Source organism: Symphalangus syndactylus, chromosome 16 (genome assembly GCF_028878055.3).
Source record: "Symphalangus syndactylus isolate Jambi chromosome 16, NHGRI_mSymSyn1-v2.1_pri, whole genome shotgun sequence".
Taxonomy (NCBI): domain Eukaryota; kingdom Metazoa; phylum Chordata; class Mammalia; order Primates; family Hylobatidae; genus Symphalangus; species Symphalangus syndactylus.
Genome location: NC_072438.2, coordinates 45,039,134 through 45,053,765, shown reverse-complemented (window position 1 = coordinate 45,053,765; position 14,632 = coordinate 45,039,134). Strand labels below are relative to the sequence as shown.

General features: G+C 43.8%; 1 long non-coding RNA gene across 1 annotated transcript; it reads right to left on the bottom strand.

Moving 5' to 3' along the window:
- Window positions 1–10,022: 10,022 nt before the first annotated feature.
- LOC134732802 (uncharacterized) lies at window positions 10,023–12,763 on the bottom strand. Its single transcript, XR_010116349.1, has 2 exons — window positions 12,072–12,763; window positions 10,023–10,252 (listed from the first exon to the last, which is right to left on the bottom strand). It is a non-coding gene; the product is annotated as an uncharacterized lncRNA (long non-coding RNA).
- Window positions 12,764–14,632: the final 1,869 nt, after the last annotated feature.

Here is a 14,632-nt window from a genome sequence, read left to right as displayed (position 1 = left end):
TAGATGTGGCAACAGTGAAGTCATAATGAATTCATGATCTGTGCTCCAGGGTAGGCAGAGCAATAACTTCAGTGTCATTTTGGAGTAGAGATCCTCTGATCCTGGAGAAGTGGGTGGCTGGTTCTGCTAAGAGAGCTTGCATTAAAGGGTAGGTCAAAAAAAAATTTTTTTTTTTTTTTTCAGGGAATGGGACAGGCCCTGGAAGGGTTCCCAGACTGTGGAAGAGAGAAGTACATTGGCCACCAGCTGTTCTGGGAGAGTGACTCATCTGCCTATGTGGCAGCAACGGAGGGTGGTGGAATCACTCCCTTGACCGTGGGGGGCGATGGGGAGGTGGTGGGTGTGGTTAGAGAGTGCAGAGCACTGTGAGGAGTGGGACATTCCAGAGGGGAACCAGACCTCCTGCAAGGGTGCCAATCTGTGCCCTCAGTCTCCTTGGCAGCTGATGAAGGAGGGAGAGGGCAAAGGAACAACCTCATCAAGACCACAGAGGCACTATTTAGTCATTGGTACTAAAAGTCTTATGTCCACTATTCCTGGACTCACCCTTGCCTCCTTTTCCTCACCTCTAAACCCAATTGCTAAATCTGGTCAATTCTACCTCTTTAATGTCTAGTAGCTCTTCCCTTTCTCTCTCCTCCCTTTCCCCCATGACCTATCATGCACCTTCCCCTATCTCCATATTCCCACCACAATGACTTGAGCTCAAGGCCCCGTCATCTTTCACTTGGACCCAGTAGGCACTTCACTTTCATTGTTCTGCTGCTTATCTTCCTCCGTCCACTGCATCCTTCATCCAGCCACCAATGTGTTCTCTCCAAAATTCAAATCTAAGTAATATGATTCTCTTAAAATCCACAGCTTGCCATGACTCTGTGGTTCTTAAACCCTAGTGTGCATCAGAATCACTTAGAGGGCTTGTTAAAACCCAGAATACCAGGCCTCATCTAGAATGTTCTTCCCTCTTCCACAGTTCCCTCTTTCTTCTGCTGAATTCCTCAGTCAAGCCTTCTCTATTTCATCCACCTCCACCATCATCATCACCATTATCATCACCAACACATATTGAGTGCTTACTGGGTCCATCCCATTGAATCCTCAAAAAAAAAAAAAAAAAAAAAAAAAACCATGACAATAGGGAACATGATTTTCCCCATAGTATATAGATAATAAAACTGGGGCTCAGCTAGGTCTAGAAACTTGCCCAGAGTCACATAGCTAGTAAATGATGGAGCCAGGATTCAATCCTGGCAGGCTGACTCCAGTATTGAGGCTCCTAGCCCCTGAACCTACTGCTTCATCCAAGGAGAGCCTTCCTTCCTCAAAACACTCCTCCCTGTCATTTACATATGGAAACACACATACCCTAGAATGTGATGTCTCCCTTACCAGAGTGAGTTATTCAAGGGTGGGTCTTTCTTTCTTTCTTTCTTTTTTTGAGAATCTAGCTCTGTCGCCCAGGCTGGAGTGCAGTGGCATGATCTTAGCTCACTGCCACCTCCATCTCATGGGTTCAACCGATTCTCATGCCTCAGCCTCTGGAGTAACTGGGATTACAGGTGTGCACCACCATACCCAGCTAATTTTTGTATTTTTGTAGAGACAGGGTTTTGGGTTGTTGGCCAGGCTGGTCTCAAACTCCTGATCTCAAGTGATGCTCCCCCGCCTGCCCGCCACGGCCTCCCAAAGTGTTGGGATTACAGGCATAAGCCACGATGCCCAGCCTCAAGAGCGGGTCTTAATCTTTGTTTCCTATGCCTAGCACCTAGAGGGTACTAAATCAATGTTAATTGTTAATTACTTGTGCTAGACTGTTTGCAAATAAAAAGTAAATTTTCTGATGGGTTCTTGGGCCATGAGAAGTGAGAACTGTACCAGAAGATTGTAAGTTCCATATATAGGTATCACTTTATATTGTGGACACATAGATACCTCTATGATGATATATACCAATAATACACAGGTATCATCTTACATTAGGGGAAATCCTGTGAGGGGTGGAGATCCAAAGATTATTGCCCTCTACTCTTAGTGGGTCCACATCTTGTCCACTTCCATCTCGGCTACTCTGAATACTTCTCTAACTTATTCAGAGTGAAGGGAGTTTTTACCCCAGAGCAGAATGAAAGCAGAGATGCCTAAATGGTAGTTTTACAGGAAACTTTGGTTAACGTCTTTTCTACTGGTCTAGAAAAATACCCTAGGAAGTCACCATTTTAAACCAAAAAAAAAAAAAAAAAAAAAATCACAGGAACAGGTGCATTAGAATACAAATCTCATGTGTATTTGGAACCAAGACCAAAGTTTTCTATAAATAACCACCATCAAAAAAAGAGTATCAGTTGTCTTCTATATCCAAATCCAAAGTGCAGGCAAACATCAGCTTTTGGTTCTTTTCTGTTTTCCTTTGAATGACACTGTTGCCAGCCAGCCCTCGGGGTTCTCCACTGCTGCAGTTTTGAAACTTCTTTCCCAGGTTAAGAAACTGAAGTTGTAATGGAGAAAGGAGAAATGGGAGAAAGCTACATCCCAGAGCAGAGGTGACCTGCCAGCACTCAAAGTTATTCCAGACCTAGTACGAGCCCAAGCTTAGGACATTTGTTTCTTTTCCACTTGACTTCAAGGCGCTTGTCAAAGCACAGCCTAAGTTAACAGGCTCTGTCAATGTGAGTACCAGAAGCCAGGCCGCCACCTGCGCTGTTCCAGAAGCCAGGGATACAATGAAAAAACACAAACGTTTCTCCCCATTTGCTGTGTACATTCTAATTCTTTCGCTAGGGACTGTACAAAATCCTGTCTTCTCTGGCAGGTTTCAGGTGGAGGCCCTGGGATGCCTGGACCCAGGACGGCCCATAGTGCGGGCTTCTGCGTCCTCTCCTCCTCTCATAGGGGCGGGGGCCAGGAGGCCTGGATCCTTCCCCAGCAACCGTGTGGAGGTTTTTACTTCCTCTGATCCAGTGGACAAATGTAATCTTTTTCTACAACTCCCTGAGGCTGGTTTTTCCCACCCTACAAATCAGTAAGCATAAATTTTTGCAGAGAAGCCTGGAGCCATGGGTTCTAAGCATTTAGGCAGCAAAAAAATTAAATTTTCAACCGGAGCCGGGAAAGGACACATGGTCTCAGACGTTTCCTGCCCGAGTTGGAGCCGCTTTCCTCCTCTTGCACACATGCTCCCCCTACTGCCTGACGCTGGAAGTGCAGCCCTGGCTCCGGGGCAACAATGAACGCCCCAGCTTGCCCTGGGATGGCCAGGGTGAAGACGGCAGAGCAGAGAGGTTGCCAAAAAAAAAAAAAAAAAAGCAATAGTACGTCTTTCATAATTCTCCCACTGCTCTGGGGAAGGCACTAAGCTAAGTCTTTTCTTTACATTTGAAGAATAAACTTTGTAATAAAGATTGAATAAAAGTCCTCCCTGAAGAAAGTTTTGCCAAATAAGTTAAAGTTAGGTCTCCCTTAAGGGTTCAATACATGAAAAGAACTTCAGTTTTAGATTCAGACCTCGTGAAATCCCCAAGCCCCTTTGGATTTCAGACCCTTGGAACGCAGATCCGGGTTTTGTGCCTTTATGTGATGAGTGAACTTGGACATCTTATTTAATCTTTTGGAGCCTCAGTTTCTTTATCTGTAATTTGGGCATAATCATATTGTTGGTCTCATAGTGTGGCTGTAGAACATAAATGAAAGAATGTGAATGCATGAGAAAAGCGTTTAACAACATAAAAATAAATGTGAGCTGTTTCCCTTCCAATCCAACGCACACACACCCCTTTTCCATCCATCGAAGTGGAAATGGCCGTGGAGGCAACCTAAACCCCTAAAAAAGGAAGTAGGGCAAGGAAAGCCCGGTCACAAACAGGAAGTAACAGAAATGCCACTGAGAAACATTCAGGCAGAAGAAAGAAAGAAAAACAGTCCTAGGCTGTGTTTTTGAAGATCAAGTTAGATTTAGTTAATGATTGGGGTGTTGCCAGCCTGACTTGACCCCCTAAATAGGGGGTTTTCAGAGATGGTTAGGAAATTCTTGACCTCGATTTGACCTCACGAATGGGAATTCTCAGTCTGCAGTTGATAGGTTCCTGCCTTTTTAAATGTAGGTCTCTCCTCCTTTTCCCCTGCGGCCAGAGGAGGGGCCGAGCGCTCAGCCGGCTGGGAGGAGCTGGGGCTCCGCCTGCCCTCCCTCGCCAAGGGGAGCCGCCCTGCAGCGCCTCTCGGGTTACTGCCTCCCTTCCTGGCTTCACAAACTCGCCACATGGTAGGTTGGCTACTTAAGGGAATGTAAGAAAAAGCACTCAAGTGACGGCATACAAAGAAGTTTTACAGCTCTGGAGATTATGTCAAATTTTCCTTCCTAATTTCTCCTTAGAGGAGACAAAATCCTAGATTTTTTTTTTTTTTTTGAAGGAAAGGGGAAAAAAAACGCAAAACGAAAGGGAAACATTAACATATCAGGACACATTGTGCTGTTTATTCTCTTGTTTTTCTTTTCTCATTTTTGAAAGCTCTTTCAAGAATCTTACCGCCTTTCTTGTCTTTTCCTTAATTTTGTGTGTTTTTAAGGTAGGGAAGGGAGAGGATTAGAAGCCTGTGAATTCTGTCAGGATAAGGCCTTCCTAAGCTTTTCATTTGTTTGCAGAACCAGAGTTCCTTCTCTGGTCCAGATGAAGAGACTAGTTCCTACCTCCTTCGCCTATACCTCTTGTTAAAGGACCCCTCCAACCCTTGTCAAAATGCTTGGTGAAAGCGAGAGCTGGAAAGTCAAGAGATCCACATCCATCCTTTGAGTGACCGTAGTCCGCAGACAGTGTCAGAGAGACAAATACAAATATTCTTAAGATGGTATCATGTCCCATGTTAGGCGTGGTTGTTTTTCAATGGCCTCCAACTGTACACTTGTTACAGCAAAGGGGTCCCCATCTAGACTCCCAAGAGAGGGTTCTTGGATCTCACACAAGAAAGAATTCAGGGTGAGACCGTAGACGAAAATGAAAGCAAGTTTATTAAGAAAGTAAAGGAATACACTTCGGGAGGCCGAAGAGGGCGGATCATCTGAGGTCAAGAGTTCGAGACCAGCCTGGCCAACATGGTGAAACCCATCTCTACTAAAAAAAAAAATACAAAATAGTAGGCCATGGTGGTACACGCCTGTAATCCCAGCTACTAGGTGGCTGAGGCAGGAGAATTGCTTGAACCCAGTAGGTGGAGGTTGCAGTGAGCCGAGATCATGCCACTGCACTCCAGCCTGGGTGACAGAATCAAACTCCGTCTCAAAGAAAAAAAGACAAGACAAGAAAGGAATAAAAGAATAGCTACTCTATAGACAGAGCAGCCCCAAGGGCTGCTGGTTGCCCATTTTTATGGTTATTTCTTGATGATATGCTAAACAAGGGATGGATTATTTATGCCTCCCCTTTCTAGAGCATATAGGGTAACTTCCTGATGTTGCCATGGCATTTGTAAACTGTCATGGTGCTGGTGGGAGTGTAGCAGTGAGGATCCTACCCTCATTGCCATCTTGATTTTGGTGGGTTTTAGCTGGCTTCTTTATTTACTGCAACCTGTTTTATCAGCAAGGTCTTTATGACCTGTGTCTTGTGCTGACATCCTATCTTATCCTTCGACTTAGAATGCCTTAACTGCCTGGGAACACAGCCCAGTAGGTCTCAGCCTCATTTTACCCAGCCCCTATTCAAGATGGAGTTGCTCTGGTTCAAACGCTTCTGACACAATGGCTTCCAGTTGTACATGCACAACTGAAAACTCCACCATGAGGATGATGATAATGGTGATTTCAAAGCGTTTTCACAGTTGAGCCGGATAACAGCCTATGAGCACACAGAACAGGTGAATTAAGCTGGTGTCACAGATGAGGAATTGAGGAGCAGAAAGGTACAGGGTTGAGTCCAAGGCCACTCAGCGGGTTCCCTAGGAAGCCCAGACTAAGAGATCAAGGTCCTGTGAATGACACTACATCATTGAATGCCCATTATGGCACTATTACCAACAGGTTCTACAGGCCCTCGTTCATGCTAAACAAATAGACTGTCACCATTATTAAAATAGGGTAACATAACATTTAAAGCAAGCTACCTTTGGATAAATTGTCTAGGATGTGTTTCCAATGCAAAAATGGGACTCTGGGCCCCTTTTCATGAATAGTACAGTTTTTAAGTTAAAATTTTATTTGAGTGGGTCTTTCACTTACATGACTCAAAAGCCAAAATTCTAAAATATAGTATACCTGAGAAGTACACTCGCTGCCACTTCGTTCCCTTAATCCAATCTCTCCTCTTCCTTTTCTCCCTTGTTGGTAAATCATTTTTATTACTTTTTTTTTTAACCCTACCTATGTTTCTTTATGAAAATACAAAGTACAAAACGTGTATTCTTATTTTTATTTCTTTGTAGTCTTACAATAAAGAGAGTGTATCTAGTGCGTTTTGAGTTGGTTTTCTGGAAGTGGTGGTGGGCTTTGCTAAACCATCCCCTCCTACCTGGGAACTGCAGGGATTGCAGAATTGATCTCCAGACAGCTCAGCTGTGACAGAGAACCCGAGAGTTCTAGCCATGGAGGCTCCAGTTGGATGAGTTTGCCCCATAAACCTAGGTCCCTCATGAAACCGGAACCAGACGTGGCTGTAGCCAAGGGAAGCCTGGGATTTTCTGCCAACCACTGACTGAGGCAGCCAATCGATTCACAGGGAAAAAGCTATCTAGAAGCTGCTCTGGACTCGAAAAGACACAGATCAGACCAGCACAGACTGTCTCCCCACCCTCCGATTATGGGTGTACCACAGTGGTTCATGCGGGGGAACTGGAGACAGACCTGGGGCCCTGCAGTCTCCATGCTGTTGACATGGCAGGTCCCAAGGAGAGGGCTGGCAGGTTGGGGGACAGTGTGCATCGCAGAATCACTGTTGTCCCTGGTATTCGTTTGCCAGGGCTGCCTTTAAACACAAACTGGGCGGCTTAAACAGCAGACATTTATTGTCTCATGGTAATGGAGCCTAGAACTCTGCGACCCAAGTGTCTGCCTGATAGGTTTCTTCTGAGAGCTGTGAGGGGCACATCTGTTCCAGCCTCTCTCCTTGGCTTGTAGACGGCCCTCTTCTCCCTGTTTCTCTTCACGTTGTCTTTCCTCTGTGTGTGTCTGTCTGTGACCAAATTCTGCATTTTTACAAGGTCATCAGTCGCACTGGGTTAGGGCCCACCCTATGGATCTCATTTTAACTCGATTACTTCTGTAAAGACCCTATCTGCGAATAAAGTCACATTCTGAGATGCTGGGGGTTAGGATCCCAACATATCTTTCTTTTTCTTTTTTTTTCTTTCTTTCTTTTTTTTTTTTTTGGATAGAGTTTCACTCTTGTCGCCCAGGCTAGAGCGCAGTGGCGTGATCTCGGCTCAGGGCAACCTCTGCCTCCCGGGTTCAAGAGATTCTCCTGCCTCAGCCTCCCAAGTAGCTGGGATTACAGGCGTGTGCCACTACTGCCCAGCTAATTTTTGTGTTTTTGGTAGAGATGGGGTTTCACCATGTTGGCCTGGCTGGACTCAAACTCCTGACCTCAGATAGTCCACCCACCTCGGCCTCCCAAAGTGCTGGGATTACAAGCAAGGAGACCTAATCCAGCTCATATCATTCCTTTTCAGACCCACAGGCATCCTCTCCCGAAGCGTTGGCCTCACATCCCCATTCCACCGTTGAGAAAAAAACCACAGGGAGCCTGGGGAAGTGTTGTATTCCTTGAGTATATTGTGGAAGGAGGGAGGCAGTGTAAAACCCCTGCTTTAAAATGTGTTGCATATATTCTCTCTATACTAAATATAATATGGTTCTCATTATGGAGAGTAGGCTGTGTCATTTTCAACAAATCCTTTCTTTGTCTGTATTAAGTCGAAGGCAGGAAAAAAAATCCCTCCAACTACTGTGCTATAGACAAAGCTCTCCTCACCAGCCTCTCTCCTCACGCACAGCCCTGACCATTGGAGCTGAGACCCTAATGCCCAGATCTTCAAAATCACATACTCCTTTTACTCTGAAATAAGATTTTTCTTTATCTTACATTTTCAAATATATACTAAGCTGAAAGATAGATCACTCCCTATAGCTGGGCTTTTGGTGTTGTTGATCATTTTAGCTTTGTTTCTGTTAAATCCAGCCTGACGTCTTTGCTGAGATGCTGCGACAAACACTTTGGACCCATGACTTGGCACAACCGGGTGTGGCTTGGCCTGCCGCTCATCAGGCAGGTGAAAACAGCCCAGCTCAGTTCGAACATGCTCCAGGGATTCGGCACCTGGAAATCCCCACAAAGCTAATTCCATTCCAGATCTTTCTCAACACCCAGAGGAGGGAGCACAGGGCCCAATTGTCCTTACAACTTTCCCTGCCTACAATTCTATATTCTGGGGAGGTCAGGGGATAGGGGGTGAGGAAGACCGTATATTAATGAGTATGGGGTCTGAAGTCATGAAGTAGATTTGATGCCTTAACAGAGCCAGGGACCAAACATCCCCACCCCTGTAATTCGGAGGGAGGACACTGGGTGGCCCTAGCCTACATCAAGCCCCTCCACCAGGCTTAGCTCAGGACAAATTTTTCACAGGGCTGTTGCCTTTGTGATTTGAATCCCTTGGTGTTTCCCGCCCTTCTTGTTTTCTTGGGTTCCATCCTCATTTTCCACGTGTCTTGGGCTCCATCCAATGCTGAGTAATGAGTCAGTCAGAAGCTTTAAGGAGTTAAACCGCCGCACCAAAGAGGGGAGTAACTTACAGCTCCAGGCCCCAGGTGGTAGGGCCCCTTCCTGACCCACAGTTTGTGGCCTCAAGGTGCCCATAGGAGCAGTTGGGTGTAGCCAGGGTGGGGTGATTTGTTCTATTTCTCCAGCCTCACCTCCCTCTCTGGTCTTCCTGGGGGAAGTCTCTTACTTCACACAAGACGTGAAAGCCCACAGGGCGTGGCTGTCCTTCCTTCCCTCCTCCCTGTCCCATCGTACCCCACCCCAGGTTCATCTTTGGAAGGATTACAGTCCAAAGCGCCTTGAGGCAAAGGAAAAGTCTGAAACTGGGATGGGTGTGACAGTGTTTCTCCTTGCATGACCTTGGTCTGTGACACATTCACTGTACACCCTGCTGGCCCCAACTGCTGGTGGGTGGATGCCTGGGCTGGTCTGGAAATAAAATGGGCCTGAAAGAAGGGCTTGAGTGAGGTGCCAGGCACCGGAGTGAGCTCCCAACATGCTTTGTGCAACAGGATGGCCAGACAAAGACAGTAACAACCACCAGCATTTGCTGAGTACCTTCCCTGTGCCAGGCACTGTTCAATTTAAGCCTCACCATAATCCTATGTGGTAGATCCTGTTACTATTCTCACTTTCCAGTGAGGAAACTGTGTCACAGTGAAATCCAAAATCACGCCGTTAATACAAGGTGGAGCCAAAATTCTAACCTGGCTCTGGAGTTTACACTCTTAGCTTTGTATTAACAAAAACATGGCTATTATTGTCCCCATTTTACAAACGAGCAAAATCAAGTGCCTTGCCCAGTTCCACACTGCCAGGGAGAAACAGCTGGGCCAGGCACCCAGGAGTCTGACTCTTGTCCACTGCCCAGCTGCAGGGTGGGGAAACTGGGGAGGCATGCTAAGAGTCAGGATGTAATTGCATCCTGCATCCCCTTCTCCACTCCAATTTCTACCTTCCTCCTGAAGCTTTGAGCTCTCCTTTCGGGTAACAGGAAGCTACTAGAAAAAGAGCCAGCTAGGGAGTGAACAGGTGAAGAAATCAGAAACCTGCACCTGCCAATCCAGGAATCAGTCCAACACGCCTTATGGAACTGACACCTGCCTGCCCAGGTGAAGAGTCCAGGTGCCTTGGGCAAAGGGAGGTGAACATTAGAGGAAGTTAGTTTCCAGAAACATGAATGTGGAGTAGAAGAGAAAATAAATAGGGCCAAGACATGATGAAATAGGTTGGAAATCAGAGACCCTTTGAGTTGAAAAGAACTACAGAAGATAATGAGTCTAAACCAAATCTCTTGTTTTATTAATAATGAGAGCTAACATTGACTGGGCACTTATCACATGCCAGGCATGGTGACAAGTGTTTTCCTCGTACCTACAGCAATCCTATGAGGCAGATGCTATTTTTTCTTCCTTCATGAGGGAGCTGAATTAGAGGTTAATTGGGCCAATAAGAGTAGATCTAGGCAGTCTTCCTCACTCCAAAGCCCACATTCTTTCATACTCTTTAACCTTTTATGATGGAACATTTTAAACATACACAAAATTAGAGAGAATATTATAATGAGAGAATATTATAATTAGAGAGAATATATCATAAGTCCATTGACCAGTTGCAAAAATTATCGACACAAGACAGATCTTATTACATCATCGCTCTCCCTATCTGTCTTCTGTTACTAAATTATTCTGAAGTAAATGGCACACATACTATTTCTGTATCATATCATTCTGTTATTATCCATACATACTTCAGTATGTATCTCCAAGAAGAACTTTCACAATGGCACTACCAGTGTTACTTCCAAAGAAAATAACAGTGATTTTTAAAGTCATCAAACATCCAAACCCTGTTCAAATGTCTCAGATTTCCCGTAAATGTATTTCTACAGTTGCTTTGTTTGCATTGGAAGAAAAAACAGTTCACACATTGCATTTGATGAACTCTTTTAAATCTCTATCAGCTATATAGGGCTCCTTGTCTCCTTGACATTCTCTTGTTAAGAAAGAGAGTGATTTGCCCTGTAAATTTCTCACCTTTTAGATTTTGCTGATTATATCACTGTGGTGTCATTTAACATGTTCCTCCATTCCCTGTATTTTCTGTAAACTGGTAGTTAGATCTAGTGGTCTGATTAGATTCACATTGAATTATTTGGCAAAGATACTTCATAAGCAAGACACAATCAAGGACCCTAAGTTTAAGACTACTTCTTTCTAGAAGATGAAGTCTCTATTCCAAGCTCACAAAGCTAATAAAGGACATAACGAGGCCTGGAATTCAATATTCTGCCTCTAGGTTCCTGTCCTTCCTCCCCATCACAGGACTTGAATCTAGTCTCTCCTTGCAACAGAAGGGTAGTTCGGTTGTCATTAAATCTTCTACCTCCATTATGAGAGAAGGAGCGAGAGAGGAGCAGTGGGAAGGTTCAAACCTTCCTTTGACATATGGCAATATTTTTATTTTAAACAGATGCTGTGGGGAGAAGTCTCCTCAAGCCTGGGTGGGGCTATGCGCATTCAGCTTTTGCCAGAGGACTGGAAGCACTTAAGACAGAACTCTGGCACAGAGCATCATTCTTGTTCCCCCTCTCTCCTTTTAAACACTGAGAACCAATTTACCTGAGTGAGTGCCGAAAGGAACATTTCATCCCTTTGGCCTACTCATTTTAATCGGAGGGAATGAAGTGTGTGCTCTTGCTTGCTGGCAGTGCTAGACGCCCGAGGAGACACATGGAATTCCTCTTGGGTGAATAGGAAATAGAAAAGGAATAGCTAACGAAGGTGGCAACTATTCTGTGCCCTTTAGAAGTAAGTGCTTCCTCCTCCCTTCCTGCTACACTCAGCATGCAAACCCCAGAACCAAGACTATAACACAGATAAATGGAAATATTCCCATCACAAGGGGAAGAAACCCACTCCCTACCCAAAACAAGGGGTAGGGGGCAAAGGTGGCTCAAATGCACAATAACAATGAGAGCCCACCATTATGGAATACTTAAAACACACCAAATACTTTATGCACAGTATCTCGCTTAGTCCTCAAAACAACCCTGAAAAGTGGAAAGCAGGTGCTTCTATTTCCTGAATCTGCAGAAAAGGAGGAACGTGAGATCACACAGATACTATTTTAGTGAAGGCAGAATTCTAATCCAGGCTTTTCTCATTTAGCATCTGTAGCTTCACCATTAGGCTACAAAATTAGCTAAATTAAGATACCGACTTGGGAGGGGATAGCAATTTAGAAGGGAAATTTTGTTGGGTTTAGGAGTGGCTCAAGTAATACACCTTGGGATTCCTGGCCTTTGAGGACTGTCATCTTCCATCTTACCGTAGGTCTCCAAAATCCATTAAGCAAATTTCACAGGTGCAGGGACAGAAAGTTTCCACAAGGAATTGACTCTGGGGAAGCAACAGTTAAGTGCTCTCTAGCTGTCTTCCTGTCAGGTCAAGGCTCCTCACTCAAAGGAATGTCAGGAACCTATGTGGCACACACAGCCTCTGTGTGAATTCGAAAGTAGCACCTCTCCTGGGTAGATGAGTGGCAAAAATCTGCTCTTTCTGGGAGGATCCTTCTGGAAGGGTAATATCCACACTAGGCTTCACTGCTTGGCAGGGGTTGGGCCAGATTTCAGCCCCTTTCATGCCCCTGCAGCCAGGTTGAAGAGCGCAGCAGAGCCCGGTAAGCCAAGCCCCCTTTCCAAGCCAGGACTCTGCACCTGTTAAGCCCAAGTCACTCTTGCTGAGCTGTTACCATCTTTGGTGGTTGTTTCACGTGATTGTGGTCTCCTGTCAGCTCATGAGAGGGCAGAACCCAATTACTAGATTACTCAGAGTGCTGGTTTTCTTTTTCTTTTTCTTTTTTTTTTCACCGCACTCAAGGCTGTGGCAGCCAAAATTTCCCCCCATCTCCCTGGTTTGACTCACGAAGCTAGGCTGACATTGCTGTACACAGACTGTTAGGAGACTGTGACCATATTACACTATTTTTTCAATAGGGCTGACCAATTTCAATGGCTTGATTTTGTCATCGGATTGTATAAAAGAGCATGAAAAATAATTGGCAGTGGATAAACATTTTTCAGACCACACAAAAAGGTAAATGTGAATTGATTACAAACCATGGGGAAATAAATTTGGTCAAAACTTAGTCATTTCACTTTTGGAAATTTGTAGTAAAGAAATAATGCTAAATGTAGAAGAAAAACAAAACCTCTATCCACAAAGATACTCACTACTGCATTATTTGTATTAATACTAGGGAAAATCAGAAATTAGCTGTCTTTATGGGAGAGCTTGTAGGTTAGGTAAATTATGGTATTTCCCACGTAATAGAGTTTTACAGCATTTTTGGAATTTGTGTTTCTGAAATGTTTGTTGGAACATATATAATGTGTATGTTGTTACAAGAAAAATGTCAGGAAGCAAATAAATGCAAATTGTAATCACAGCTGTGTCAATAATGCTTAGAAAAATTTAGAAAGAGGATACACTAAAGCAGTCATTAAATCTAATGAAAATAACTACTATTTGTTGAGTTTTTGCTGTGTGTGAGGTACTGTGCTCAGTGTTTTTACATTCATTAATTCAGTTTATCCTTTTAACAACAACTTGTGGTAAGTACAATTATTATGATTCCCATTTTATAGATGAAGGAATTGTTGCGGAGCTAAGTTAAATAACTTGCCCAAGTCATGTAGCAGAAAATGTAAAAGCTGGAAGATGAATCCAGGAAGCCTTAGCAGCCACGCCTCCTAGCTGTTTATCAGCTAGTTGAAAAATAGAACAAAAGATAATATGGAGAGATATCATTAAATATATTACATAGAACAGGGTGAGCCTAGAATATGATGGGGTAGTGTTAAAAGTACCCAATAACTAAATGGAGGAAGTTCTGTTTACCCAGGTAAAGATAATACAGTTCAAGCATCAATAACTGCAGTAGACTGAAGGACATCAATATTTGTGAAGTTACAGGTTTAAAATTACTCAGGAAAAAACCCTCATCGGGCACCTTTAGAGAAGCTAGGAAATAGCTCATTTCTCTGAAAACTGGTAAATAGAAAATAACCAAGCATTTTTCCTGCTTTTACTGTGCAAAACTTAGGGTAACTAAAGAGTTGATGAGGACAAATTTCCTTTAATGGAAATATTCCACATAACGAATGAAGCAGGAATAATAGAATAGCATCCCCATAAAATAAAGGATCAGGCAAGAGATATTAACATTACAGAAACACACATAACCAGACGGTATGTACTTCCTGGTGGGATTATCACACCACTGCCTATGAAGTATTAATGACAAAAAAATCAAAACCTGAGTCAGATTGTACCTCTATTTATGCCTCCCAATTTATAAGAAATGCAGGAGAGAGACAGAGAAATGGTTTAAATGACATCAAAGGAGATAAAAATCAGCAAAATTCAGAGTGTGGAACACTTGGTAGGACAAAGGACCTGTTTTCTCTTGACTTTGAAAGGCGAAAAGGGAGGGGAGGGGGCATGTAGATGAAAACAGAAAAACTACAGTGATCTTAGTTGGATTCTATGTGGGGAGAAAATCCCTCAAAACATTTTTGAGACAATCCGAGAAATTGAAATGCTGTCTAGATATTTGACTAAATTAAGGAATTTTTGCTCTTTTTTAAGGTGTGATGGTGATGTTGTAGCTATGGCTATGCTTTTTAAAAGAAGTCCTTGTCATCACTTCTTGGTCTTTTGACTAAGATCAAGTGTAGTAAAAAGAAGTCCTCGTCTTTTAGAGATGCATTCTGGAACATTCATGGATGAGAACATATGATTTCTTAGATTTGTTTTAATATATTTCAAGAGCCAGGAGGAGGTGAATGAGGAGAGATACAATAAAAGATTGGCCATGAGTTGATAATT